General features: G+C 44.7%; 1 protein-coding gene across 1 annotated transcript in view; it reads left to right on the top strand.

Moving 5' to 3' along the window:
• Positions 1–14,599, top strand: part of LOC122931070 (zinc finger protein 773-like) — a 426,553-nt gene that overhangs the window by 292,115 nt on the left and 119,839 nt on the right. The window lies entirely within an intron of this gene.

Here is a 14,599-nt window from a genome sequence, read left to right as displayed (position 1 = left end):
TAGGACTGTATGTGAGAGAAGACTGGAGGGAGGGGAGTGATGTTATTTACATAGGACTGTATGTGAGAGAAGACTGGAGGGAGGGGAGTGGTTATTTACATAGGACTGTATGTTAGTGAAGACTGGAGGGAGGGGGAGATGTTATTTACTTGGGACTGTAAATACTACACAGCCCTAGCTTTGTGATGTAGCACAGATCGGCCCATGTCTGCTCGGCGGCTGTTACTGTCGTCCTGTGTTGTACACGTTCCATGTGATATAAATGGAGGCTGATTAGACACCTTCATGTGGTGACGTCACCTCCGACCCCTGTAGTTCCCACCATCTGAGAGCCACATAAGGGTTTAATGAATGTTTCATTTCTGTGATAATTCTGTGGATTTTGGTTTTAGCGTCATCAAATGTCCCAGTGAGGGCTCACGCACGCGGCCGCAGTTTGTCCGGAGGCCGACTCCCTCACTGAAGGCACATCGTGTGCTGCAGCCTCCCCCAAACAACATAGAACATATCCCATTCTTGTCTTCTAAGGGTTAAGCAAAGAAAATCCCCGAATGGTCACTGAAATAACTTGAAAATGAGAAAAGGAATAATAAATAAAATTTTACAAAAAATGTATAAAAATCTGACATTACTTTTGAATTGTGGTTTAACCGAATAAAAAAATAAAAATAAAATATATAATAATAATGACACCGTCCTGGACAAAAATGATGGGACCCCTAGAAAACACTAAAAAGAATTTGACCAGAGGGATATGTTAAACTAAGGTGATTTCTGTCATTTGCAGACTTGTAATCAGTCTATTTAACCGCCTCCGGTCCGCCTAACGCAGGATCGCGGTCCGGAGGCGGCTGTCTGAGGCAGAGTCACGCATCTATGCGCCACAGCCGGCCCGCGCATGCGCATCACAGGCCGGCAAAAGTTAGAGTAGTATTTCGTCACCAGCCTGCCAGCCAATGATCGTGGCTGGCAGGCTGATGATTTTCAAAAAATCGAATCAAATAAGCCAGTTAACACTTTATATTTATAAATATGATCTGTTATATGGCTGCCTGCTCCTCTGCTGGTTCTTTTGGTCGGTTGGTCTCAGCAGAGGAGCAGACATCACAGTGAGTAGCACCAAACACCACACTTAGCCCCAGATCAACCCCCATCACCCCAATTAACCCTTTGATCACCCCTTTTTGCCCCTGTCAATCACTAGTGAAAGGGAAAAAGGTGATCAGTGTAAACTGTCACTTTTTTTTCCCCACTGTTATTGACCGTTAGGTTGTAGGATAGTTTAGGCCCCTTGGTTAGGTAGTTTAGGGATCAGTTAGCGCCCAGCCCACCGCACCGCAGTCACTGATTCGCTGATTAGCGTATCGCTAATCGGCATTTGTACTTTTATAGTATCTGTAAGTGATCAAAACTGATCACAGTCAGATCTATAATAGTATTAGTGTCACCTTAGTTCGCCCTCCACCCAAAACGCAGTGTTTGCCGGATCAGGTCTGATCGGTCGCCCACACGTGCGTTCGCCCACGCCCGCCCCGCCGCAGTGACAATTATTTTTTATTTTTTTGATCACTGCACAATCACTTCACAAGCGCTGCGGCGATAAAACAATCAGTTTTGATATTTTTTATCAATCGCAGCGGCCTCCGGTTCTTCGCTAGCCTCCCATTTGTAAGACAGGCTTGCTTTTTTTCTTGGGTAGTCTCAGGGAATACCCCTAAATTTAGTTGCCCACATGTCTAACAGGGGGTATTCTTCTGAAGAGGCCTACAGGCTTCTGACCCAGTCGGATGAGGAATGGGAACCCTCATCTGAAGAATCCAGCGGGTCAGAATACGAACCTGTAGAAAGCAGTGGCAGTCTGACCCAAAGTTCGGACGAGGAGGTTGAGGTCCCTGATAGCACCAGGCGTACCCGGCCCCGTGTCGCTAGACCACAGGTTGCGCAGGATCCGCTTCAAGAGCAGCAGAGTGGGGCTGGCGCTGTCGGATTACGTGGTGAGGCATACACCAGCAGCGCAGCCCATCCTGGACCTAGTACCAGCACTGCCGTACAACATGGTGAAGTGGCGAGCACCAGAAGGGCAGCAGAGTGGGGCTGGCACTGTCGGATTACGTGGTGAGGCACACACCAGCAGTGCAGCCCTCCCTGGACCTAGTACCAGCACTGCCGTACAACATGGTGAAGTGGCGAGCACCAGAAGGGCAGTTAAAGCTGGTACGGTGGCACGAGCAGTAGTGACCCCGTCGCAGCCACCGCACAGACAGGCCTGTAGAGCCCCTAGAGTCCCTGAGGTGCTGGCAAACCCTGATTGGCAGTCCCCAACTTCAGCCACACCAGTAGTTCCCCCTTTCACCGCCCAGTCTGGAGTTCGGGTTGAGACAGCTCAGATTGGTTCGGCCCTGGGATTTTTTTGAGCTATTCTTGACTGTGGAGCTGTTGGACTTAGTCGTGGCAGAAACAAAATCGGTATGCCACTCAATTTATAGCCGCCAACCCGGGAAGCTTTTATGCCCAGCCTTTCCGGTGGAAACCCGTCCAAGTTTCCGAATTAAATTTTTATCTAGGCCTTCTCCTTAACATGGGTCTAACCAGAAAGCATGAATTGCGGTCATATTGGTCCACGAACCCAATTCATCACATGCCCATGTTCTCTGGTGCCATGTCCAGGACACGATTTGAGGCCATCCTGCGTTTCCTGCACTTTAGTGACAATAGCACCTCTCGTTCCAGAGGCCACCCAGCTTTTGACCGGCTCCACAAAATTCGGTCCCCTCATAGACCACTTCAACAACAAATTTGCAGATTTGTATACCCCTGAGCAAAACATCTGCGTAGACGAGTCGCTTATACATTTTACCGGACGCCTTGGCTTCAAACAATACATCCCAAGCAAGCGCGCCCGGTATGGGGTCAAATTGTATAAGCTCTTTGAAAGGGCCACAGGCTATACCCACAAATTTCGTGTCTATGAGGGAAAAGATCAGACCCTGGAGCCGGTCGGTTGCCCTGACTACCTGGGGAGCAGTGGGAAGACAGTCTGGGACTTGGTGTCACCCTTATTTGGCAAGGGGTACCATCTTTATGTGGACAATTTCTACACAAGTGTGCCCCTCTTCAGGCATTTGTTCCTAGAACAGATTGGCTGCTGTGGCACCGCGCGACCTAGTCGCTGGGGCTACCCCCAACGGCTCGTTACCACCCGTCTTACAAGGGGGGAGGGGACTGCCTTGTGTAACCAAGAACTGCTCGCGCTAAAATGGAGAGACAAGCGTGACGTTTACATGCTCTCCTCCATTCACGCAGACACGACAATATAAATAGAACGAGCAACCAGTGTCATTGAAAAGCCCCTCTCGGTCCACGACTATAATTCGCTCATGGGAGGGGTGGACTTCAATGACCAGATGTTGTCTCCGTATTTTGTTTCCCGACGCACCAGACGCTGGTATAAGAAGGTGTCGGTATATTTGATTCAATTGGCTGTATATAATAGTTTTGTTCTCTACAGTAAGGCTGGGAGAACACGATCCTTCCTTAAATTTCAGGAAGAGATCATCGAGAACCTCCTGTATCCAGGAGGTTCCGTGGCCCCATCCACCAGTGTAGTGAGCCATCTATACGAGCGACATTTCCCCAGTGTCATTGCCGGTACCTCAACCCAAGCGCCACCCCGAAAAAGATGTGTCTGTAGCAGGAGTGGAATAAGGCGTGACACCCGCTATTTCTGTCCTGACTGCCCTGACCACCCTGCCCTATGCTTAGGGGAGTGTTTCCGGAAGTACCACACACTGGACACTTAGCATAGGGATCACATCTCACAGGACAGGCACAAAGGGCTATTAGGGCCTATTTACACAGAGCTGCTGCAAACGTCTCCTTTCACCTGGGACAAAGTGCATAATGTACTTCGCCACATCTTTGGGCGATTTGCGCTTTGCACATTGTCCCATGGGGAAGGAGAGGTTTGTCCTATAAAAAAAACAAGACCAAAAAAAAATCACCGGTAAGCAAAAAAGTTAACGTTCTGTTCAAAAAGTTAAATAAAGTTTATATGTTCCGTTCAAATGTTATTATAAAATTAATAAATTTATTGTGTTGCGGCCTGTTTTTTTTATTTTTACCTTCTAGGTGGACCAACCGATCGACTAGCTGCAGCACTGATGTGCATTCTGACAGAAGCATTGCGCTGCTGTCAGATTACACAAAGGTCGGTGTATGCGGCGCTGCAAGACGAGACTTCTCATCTGCAGTAAAAAAGATATGTTTGCCGAGGCTTATGAGCTGAGGGGGCGGCGGTGTTCATATGTTTAATTTTTTTATTTTTTGTCACAAGTTAGCAGAAAATGATGATTTTTTTTTTTTCTTAAGTCTCATATTCCACTAACTTGTGACAAAAAATAAAAAATTCTAGGAACTCGCCATGCCCCTCGCGGAATACCTTGGGGTGTCTTCTTTCCAAAATGGGGTCACTTGTGGGGTAGTTATACTGCCCTGGCATTTTAGGGGCCCTAATGCGTGAAAAGTAGTTGAAATCAAAATGTGTAAAAAAATGCCCTATGAAATCCTAAAGGTGCTCTTTGGAATGTGGGCCCCTTTGCCCACCTAGGCTGCAAAAAAGTGTCACACATGTGGTATCGCCGTACTCAGGAGAAGTTGGGCAATGTGTTTTGGGGTGTCATTTTACATATACCCATGCTGGGTGAGAGAAATATCTCGGCAAAAGACAACTTTTCCAATTTTTTTATAAAAAGTTGGCATTTGACCAAGATATTTATGTCACCCAGCATGGGTATATGTAAAATGACACCCCAAAACACATTGCCCTACTTCTCCTGAGTACGGCGATACCACATGTGTGACACTTTTTTGCAGCCTAGGTGGGCAAAGGGGCCCACATTCCAAAGAGCACCTTTAGGATTTCACAGGGCATTTTTTACACATTTTGATTTCAAACTACTTCTCACACATTTGGGCCCCTAAAATGCCAGGGCAGTATAACTACCCCACAAGTGACCCCATTTTGGAAAGAAGACACCCCAAGGTATTTCGTGATTGGCATAGTGAGTTCATGGAAGTTTTTATTTTTTGTCACAAGTTAGTGGAATATGAGACTTTGTAAGAAAAAAAAAATCATAATTTTCCGCTAAATTGTGACAAAAAATATATTTTTTTAATATGAAATCACTATGCCCATCAGCGAATACCTTAGGGTGTCTACTTTCCGAAATGGGGTCATTTGTGGGGGTTTTCTACTGTCTGGGCATTGTAGAACCTCAGGAAACATGACAGGTGCTCAGAAAGTCAGAGCTGCTTCAAAAAGCGGAAATTCACATTTTTGTACCATAGTTTGTAAACGCTATAACTTTTACCCAAACCATTTTTTTTTTTTATCAAAGACATGTAGAACAATAAATTTAGAGAAAAATGTATATATAGATGTCGTGTATTTAAAAAAATTACAACTGAAAGTGAAAAATGTCATTTTTTTGCAAGAATTTCGGTAAATTTCGATTAATAACAAAAAATAAGTAAAAATGTGAGCAGCAATGAAATGCCACCAAATGAAAGCTCTATTAGTGAGAAGAAAAGGAGGTAAAATTCATTTGGGTGGTAAGTTGCATGACCGAGCGATAAACGGTGAAAGTAGTGTAGTGCCGAAGTGTAAAAAGTGGCTGAGGTGGGTAAAGGGTGAAAAGCCGTCCCTGTGCTGTTTACTGAACACGGACCAAAGAAAGCTGAGTGAGCTGTCTCCGGAGACTAAAATTATAGACAGCCATGTGAAAGGCTGTAAGACCTTCTCCAAACAGCTTGATGTTCCTGTTACTACGGAACTGTAGCCAACCCCAGATGTTAAATAGTACATAATGCAGAAAAAAGACATTCGTCCATCCAGTTCGGCCTGTCATCCTGCAAGTTGATCCGGAGGAAGGCAAAAAAAAAAAAATGTGAGTTAGAAGCCAATTTTCTCACTTTAGGGGAATAAAAAATTCCTTCCCGACTCCAATCAGGCATCAGAATAACTCCCTGGATCAACGACCCCTCTCTAGTATCTATAGCCTGTAATATTATTACTCTCCAGAAATACAGTACAGACCAAAAGTTTGGACACACCTTCTCATTCAAAGAGTTTTCTTTATTTTCATGACTATGAAAATTGTAGATTCACACTGAAGGCATCAAAACTATGAATTAACACATGTGGAATTATATACATAACAAACAAGTGTGAAACAACTGAAAATATGTCATATTCTAGGTTCTTCAAAGTAGCCACCTTTTGCTTTGATTACTGCTTTGCACACTCTTGGCATTCTCTTGATGAGCTTCAAGAGGTAGTCACCTGAAATGGTCTTCACTTCACAGGTGTGCCCTGTCAGGTTTGATAAGTGGGATTTCTTGCCTTATAAATGGGGTTGGGACCATCAGTTGTGTTGTGGAGAAGTCAGGTGGATACACAGCTGATAGTCCTACTGAATAGACTGTTAGAATTTGTATTATGGCAAGAAAAAAGCAGCTAAGTAAAGAAAAACGAGTGGCCATCATTACTTTAAGGAATGAAGGTCAGTCAGTCCGAAAAATTGGGAAAACTTTGAAAGTGTCCCCAAGTGCAGTCACAAAAACCATCAAGCGCTACAAAGAAACTGGCTCACATGCGGACCGCCCCAGGAAAGGAAGACCAAGAGTCACCTCTGCTGCGGAGGATAAGATCATCCGAGTCACCAGCCTCAGAAATCGCAGGTTAACAGCAGCTCAGATTAGAGACCAGGTCAATGCCACACTGAGTTCTAGCAGCAGACACATCTCTAGAACAACTGTGAAGAGGAGACTGTGTGAATCAGGCCTTCATGGTAGAATATCTGCTAGGAAACCACTGCTAAGGACAGGCAACAAGCAGAAGAGACTTGTTTGGGCTAAAGAACACAAGGAATGGACATTAGACCAGTGGAAATCTGTGCTTTGGTCTGATGAGTCCAAATTTGAGATGTTTAGTTCCAACCACCGTGCCTTTGTGCGACACAGAAAAGGTAAACGGATGGACTCTACATGCCTGGTTTCCACCATGAAGCATGGAGGAGGAGGTGTGATGGTGTGGGGGTGCTTTGCTGGTGACACTGTTGGGGATTTATTCAAAATTGAAGGCATACTGAACCAGCATGGCTACCACAGCATCTTGCAGCGGCATGCTATTCCATCCGGTTTGCGTTTAGTTGGACCATAATTTATTTTTCAACAGGACAATGACCCCAAACACACCTCCAGGCTGTGTAAGGGCTATTTGACCATGAAGGAGAGTGATGGGGTGCTGCGGCAGATGACCTGGCCTCCACAGTCACCGGACCTGAACCCAATCGAGATGGTTTGGGGTGAGCCGGACCGCAGAGTGAAGGCAAAAGGGCCAACAAGTGCTAAGCATCTCTGGGAACTCCTTCAAGACTGTTGGAAAACCATTTCAGGTGACTACCTCTTGAAGCTCATCAAGAGAATGCCAAGAGTGTGCAAAGCAGTAATCAAAGCAAAAGGTGGCTACTTTGAAGAACCTAGAATATGACATATTTTCAGTGGTTTCACACTTTTTTGTTATGTATATAATTCCACATGTGATAATTCATAGTTTTGATGCCTTCAGTGTGAATCTACAATTTTCATAGTCATGAAAATAAAGAAAACTCTTTGAATGAGAAGGTGTGTCCAAACTTTTGGTCTGTACTGTATATGTATATATATATATATATATATAGATTGTGTAGAATCAGGGCAGCACTCCTAGTATCCGACCGATGGGTGCCAGCGGCGATAACACCTTACCAAGGTGTACAATGTAGAACAAAAAAGGCACCGCAGCACATCCGTAGGTGAAAAATAGTGGATCTTTATTCACCCTTGCTGAATAAAGATCCACTATTTTTCACCTACGGATGTGCTGCGGTGCCTTTTTTGTTATATATATATATATATATATATATATTTACACAACCTCATAAAGCATATTTAAAAACTGCACCGCTCAAAATATTCAACACTTAGGCCAAGATTTCACTGAAAAAAAACTTCCTGTAATAGTGGATTCTTTCCCAGTGATTTAGGATGAGAGACTGGAGTGGTCTTGTTTGATCTTGGAACAATGTGACTGCTTTGATACAAACCATCATCGATCCCAGGAAAGACCTAAAATTCCTTATAGACATTCAAGTCGGTTTAAACATTTTCCTAATAATCTGTAATATCTTTCCCCGAGTGATCAGTGGGGGTCTATGCGCCGTTTCCACAGCCAGAAGGCTGGCCCTAGGTGACTGGGCTTACAAAAACAGCCAAACGCGCCGAAGCTCCCGTTTGATTAGCTCCCGTTAGTGTATCTTCATTCTTGACCTCCCGCTCCCTACAACTTAACATGGAGAAAACTGAATTCATTGTCTTTCCCCCATGTCACTCATCCCCCCTACCTGACCTGTCCATTACAGTTAATAGCACCGCGCTTTCTCCAGTCTCGCAGGTCCGCTATCTAGGGGTAACATTTGATTCTGCCCTGCCCTTTAAGCCACAAGTCCAAACCCTCTCCTCCACCTGCTGCTTTCAACTTAGGAACATCTTTCGTATTTGCTCCTTCCTCATCCCTGAGTCAAATTCTAGTGCATGCCCTCATCATCTCCCGCCTGGACTACTGCAACAACATCCTCCTATGTGGCCTCCCATTTAGCACCATCGCACCCCTCCAATCTATCCTCAACTCCACTGCCCGGTTAATCCACCTCTCCCCTCGTTTCTCCTCTGCCGATCCCTTCACTGGCTCCCCATTGCCCAGCGAATTCAGTTTAAAGAGGACCTTTCACTCGTATACAAACTAAACACTAACTCTATCTGTGGGCAGAGCGGCGCCCAGGGGTCCCCCTGCACTTACTAGTATGCCTGGGCGCCGCTCCGTTCGCCCGGTATAGGCTCCGGTGTCTCAGCTCCGTCTGTTGTACTGGACTGATTTTTTTTGTAGGAGGCGTGTCCCTTGCTGCAGCACTGGCCAATCGCAGCCCACAGCTCATAGCCAGGCTATGAGCTGTGCGCTGCGATTGGCCAGCACTGCAGCAAGGGACACGCCTCCTACAAAAATCATACAAATTATGGCTTTCAGAATATGGAGACACAAAAAAAAAAATTTGGGCAAAAATGCTTTATTATGTAAAACTGGTATTTGGTATTGTCGCGTCCGTAACAACCTGCTCTATAAAAATATCACATGATCTAACCTGTCAGATGAACATTTTAAATAACAAAAAAAGAAACGGTGCTAAAACAGCTATTTTTTGTTACCTTGCCTCACAAAAAGTGTAATATAGAGCAACCAAAAATCTTAAGTACCCTAAAATAGTACCAACAAAACTGCCATCTTATCCCGTAGTTTCCAAAATGGGGTCATTTTTTGGGAGTTTCTACTCTAGGGGTGCATCAACTGAGACACGGCAGTTTAAAATTATCCCAGTGAAATCTGCCTTCTAAAAACCGTATGGCATTCCTTTCCTTCTGCGCCCTGCCGTGTGCCCGTACAGCAGTTTACGACCACATATGGGGTGTTTCTGTAAACTACAGAATCAGGGCAATAAATATTGAGTTTTATTTGGCTGTTAACCCTTGCTTTGTTACTGGGGAAAATGTATTAAATGGAAAATCTGCCAAAAAAGTGAAATTCGGAAATGTTATTTCCATATTCCTTTAATTCTTGGGGAACACCTAAAGGGTTAACAAAGTTAGTAAAATCAGTTTTGAATACCTTGAGGGGTGTAGTTTCTAAAATGGGGTGGTTTCTATTATGTAAATCTCACAAAGTGACTTCAGACCTGAACTGGTCCTTAAAAAGAGGGTTTTGGAAATGTTCAGAAAATTTTCAAGATTTGCTTCTAAACTTCTAAGCCTTCTAACGTCCCCAAAAAATAAAATGGCTTTCACAAAATGATCCAAACATGTAGTAGACATATGGGGAATGTAAAGTAATAGCTATTTTTGGAGTTAATACTATCTATTATAAAAGTAGAGAAATTGAAATTTGGAAATTTTTCAAAATATTTGGTAAATTTTGTATTTTTTTTAATAAATAAAAAAATAAATATTTTAACTCATTTTTACCACTGTCATGAGGTACAATACGTGACGAGAAAACTATCTCAGAATGGCCTGGATAAGAAAAGCGTTTTAAAGTTATTACCACATAAAGTGACACTGGTCAGATTTGCTAAAAATGGCCTGGTCCTGAAAGGGTTAAAGGGACCGTCCAGATCTATTGATGACATATTCTCATATCGCCAAATAACGGAGCAGCACCTCCAGAGATAATCGCCGGTGCAAGCCACCAGGCAACAATATACCAACTTTATTCGGTTGCTACATTGTTGCCGGGTAGCTTGCACCTGCGATTGTCCCTGGAGGTGCTGTTCCGTTATTTGGCTTTATGTATATTATAGGGGACCAGGCATCCTCTTGGGAACTTAGCACTACCCGCCCATCCCCCACCCCTGTGTGCTTTTAATCAGAGTAACAATGGAGCTGGACCCTCCATGTTAGAGTAGGTCCCATCTGATAAGAAGCTACCTTGACGTCTGGTGGATGACATATTCTCAGGATACGTCATCAGTATCTGATCGATGGGGGCCTGACAACCGGCATCCCCGCCAATCAGCTGGATGAAGAGGAAGCTGTGCTCCATGCGAGCGCTGCTTCCTCTTCATTACACTGCGCGTCGTCTCGCAAGTGCAGTGTAATAAAAGTACTCACTGCATTCAGGTGAATGGAGCCGGGTAATGATACTACGTCTGCTCCAGAGGAGACTACACATAGTGTAATGACCAGGAAGCACCGCCTCCTCTTCATAGAGCTGATCGGCGGGGCGCCGAGTGTCGGGCCCCTGCCGATCAGATATTGATGACCTAGCTTGATGATAGGTCATGAATATATATATAGAAGTACAACCCCTTTAACCCCTTCAGGACCAGGCCATTTTCCAATTTTACTTTTGGCCTTCCCGGAGCCTTAACTTTTATAATTTTCCATTCAAACAGCTGGATGAGGGCTTGCTTTTATTTATTTTGCTGGACAAATAGTATTTTCTATTGGCACCATCTATTTTTGAATTTGCTGTAATATCCAGATGGGGTGTGATGTAAAAAATAAATAAATAAATCTGCCACAGTGTAATTACAGCGATACCACATGTGCAATCTTTTTCTTTTTATACTGAAAAAGATCATTTCAAAAATATATTCTTTTCTTTGCATCTCCATATTCTGATCCCCATTTCTGTTTTTGAATTCTGTCTACGTTGATGACTGAGGGCTCATTTTTTTAGTTGCGATCCGTAGTTTTATTATTTATACCACTTTGGAGTGTGTGGGCGAGTGCGTTTTTGATCACTTTTTATTTTATTTTTTATTTTTTATGAAGCAATGAAAAAAAGTCAAATTGGCCATTTTTATTATTATTATTTTTTCAGTTATACCGTCCACCCAACGGGATACATATTTTAATAGTGATAGCTGTTTTTTTAAAGTGGCGGTGCCAAAGATAATTTATATTTTTACTTTATTTTTATCTTTATTTTGGAGAAAGAGGGATGATTTTAATATTTTAAAAAGCCCTCCTAGGGGATCTGAACCTGCGATCTTTAGATTGCTTCTGCTATAGACTGCTGTGAATTAGCATTGGCAGTCTAAGGGCTCATGCACACAAGTGTGAGTGCCCCGGACAGCAAACATCCCGTTGACTTGAATGGGTCTGCAATCTGCAAGATACAGAGTGGTATGGAGCGGAGGCACGGATCAGAAGCAGTACAAAGTGCTTCCAAAAGGATTTCTCTCCGTGCTTCTGCACCACAGAGTTCTATCTTTTTGAGGTGCGGAACGTATCTTGCCGATCGCAGACCCATTGATTAGAAGCAGTACAAAGTGCTTCCAAAGGATTTCTCTCCGTGCTTCTGCACCAGTGTTCTATCTTTTTGAGGTGCGGAACGTATCTTGCGGCTCACAGACCCATTGAAGTGAATGGGTCTACATCTGCAAACTGCCTGCACTCAGCTGGTACCCGTGCATTGCGGGCCACTATATGTGGTGCAGCACTCTTGGGAAAAGCCACCTCAGATGCTGTGGTTACAAAAGACCATGGCATCGGTCTGCGATCGGCATTATGGTCAATCACAGACATTAGCCCTAAACAAGACATTAAACAGCAGAACCTAAACAAACCTGTCTCAGCGAACTGCACTTTGCTGAAACCACTGCAGCTTTCTGGATTTCAGTTGTCTCATCCAGCGGAGGTCTCTGGGTGAGATATACACACCTTCCACCACAGTATAGAGAGATAAATAGATACGGTAAATTATGAGGATAGATATCTCTCCATCTTCACACACACATTATATACACTCACCCCCCCCCCCCCCCCCCGCACACCTATGTACATATCCACACACATGTATGTATTTTATATATATCACATTGTGGGAAAAGCAGAAACCTTTATTCAATGCTGAGAATGTAGGATTGCCATCATTAGGTTGATTTCTCTGCGTAGTTATGTCACTGGAGGACTGATGAGAGGACACCGGAGGTGCTGTTGTCACTATGGCGTCACACGTAGGCAGAGATGTCATGTGACCGCTCCCCTGGATATGCGTGCTGTGATGCATGCTGGGATTTTTACTTTCACTTTTCATCTGCTCCGCCCACACCGCCTCTCATCAATGTGAGCATGCTCTGCTGAATGCAGTAGAAAAAGTATATATACACAGTATATCTCTCATGATACAAATACCCAGGCCCGTGCTATAATAAGGCAGACCAAGCGGCCGCCTTAGGGCGCCGGCCTCCTGCGGCTGTTCTCCTCTGTGTGGTGGTCCTCATATCTTCTCTCTGGGCTCCCGGGTCCTGACAAGTTGTTTGAGGACCTTTCTCACTCTGCCAATCAGTGGCCGCAGCTGTGTCACGGCAATGATTTCCTGCTGAGCCAATCACTTGTCTGACACATGACACGGCTGCAGCCGCTGATTGGCAGAGTGGGAAAGGTCCTCAAAGTCTTGTCAGGAGCACAGAGAGAAGATACCAGGACCACATAGAGGAGAAGGGGAGCTGCTGCAGAGGGGAACAGGCCCAGGTGAGGAGCATAATGTTTATGTTTACACAACATTAATAGAGGGGAGAAATGTGACATGGGGGGAGAAATGTGCCATGGAAGGGGGAGAAATGTGCCATGGAAGGGGGAGAAATGGGACATGGAGGGGGGAGAAATGGGACATGGAGGGGGGAGAAATGGGACATGGAGGGGGGAGAAATGTGACACAAAGGGGGTGATATAAAAAGCAGGGGGAGAAATGTGTCACGGTGGGCGTGCACTCCGAATAACAGATAACGCACGAACCAGGCTCTGGACGAGAGACAGGGGAAGGGTCACCTCCTAGCTAATCCCTGACCTCTTTCCCTGCACTGCTCAGCCCACATACAGACCTTGAAGGTAGGTGTGATGTGTCCTCCAGCCTGGGCTGACAAAACCCTGAATTCCCTGAGATGGTGAAGTGGGGAAATAGGAGCAGCCTGCTCGCACAGAACCTGGATGGGATAGAAGACACAAAAACAACCAAACTAGAAATGACACTTATCTTCCAGAGCAGGAACAGACAGCCAACCTTCCCTCCAAGCTTCCCAGACCACAATGATTAGTATAATCCGCTCAGATCACTTGGCTGGAGGCCATTTAAACTAATGACCCCACCCAGTGCACCTGATGAGAGGCGGATCCAGCACGGCACCAAAACAAATACTAAACTTGTGCTGCTATCCTGGCCGACCTCCGCACATTGTCAGAGTGGGGCATGACAAAATGTCTCCATGTCACATTTCTCCCCCTCCATGTCACATCACCCCCTGCATGTAACATTTCTCATCCCCCTCCATGTCACATCACGCCCTCCTTTTAACATCACCGAGTTGTGGGGAAGGGTGTGCCAAAATGTAGCTCCGCTTGTGTGTGCAAAAATCCTTGCACCGGCCCTGCAAATACAGCTTGGCTTTAGTTATTGTCTGGGGCACTTTATTGTTTTTTTATACTTCAAGTGGACAACCCCTTTAACCTTTAATGTTTCAAAACAGAACTGTTGATCTGAAAGGTGCCGAAACCACAACCAAGAAAAAACATTTCACGTTTGTGTTGTCCTGCTGTGCAGATGGCACCAAACTGCCAACGTTGTTCTTTTTTAAGTAAAAGACATGCCAAAAGTGGTGATCCCATGACCAGTTATTGGTATTGTTCTTGAGGGCAACTTCATGAAGGGTGAGCTAAAAACCCAAAACACGTAGGTTACATACTGTATCTGTTGCTGTTTGGATTGTTTTTCTTGGATAAAGTAAAGACTGCATTTATCTGGGAATCGGATGCTGAAGCATATACCCCTTTCATTCATGAGAAAGGATGAATGAAAGTATGGGTTGAAAAAAGTGTGGTCTAAACATCCTGGAGGGCTTCTGAAAAAACCTGCTCTACTAGAGCTCGACCAGTTTAGGGAACATATTCGTGAAACAAAAGAAATGTGAGCACTCATCTAGCCGTAATTCCTGAGGGGCCTACAAGCCAG

The sequence above is a fragment of the Bufo gargarizans genome, chromosome 3 (assembly GCF_014858855.1).
Source record: "Bufo gargarizans isolate SCDJY-AF-19 chromosome 3, ASM1485885v1, whole genome shotgun sequence".
NCBI lineage: Eukaryota > Metazoa > Chordata > Amphibia > Anura > Bufonidae > Bufo > Bufo gargarizans.
This window is presented reverse-complemented; position numbering and strand designations above follow the sequence as displayed.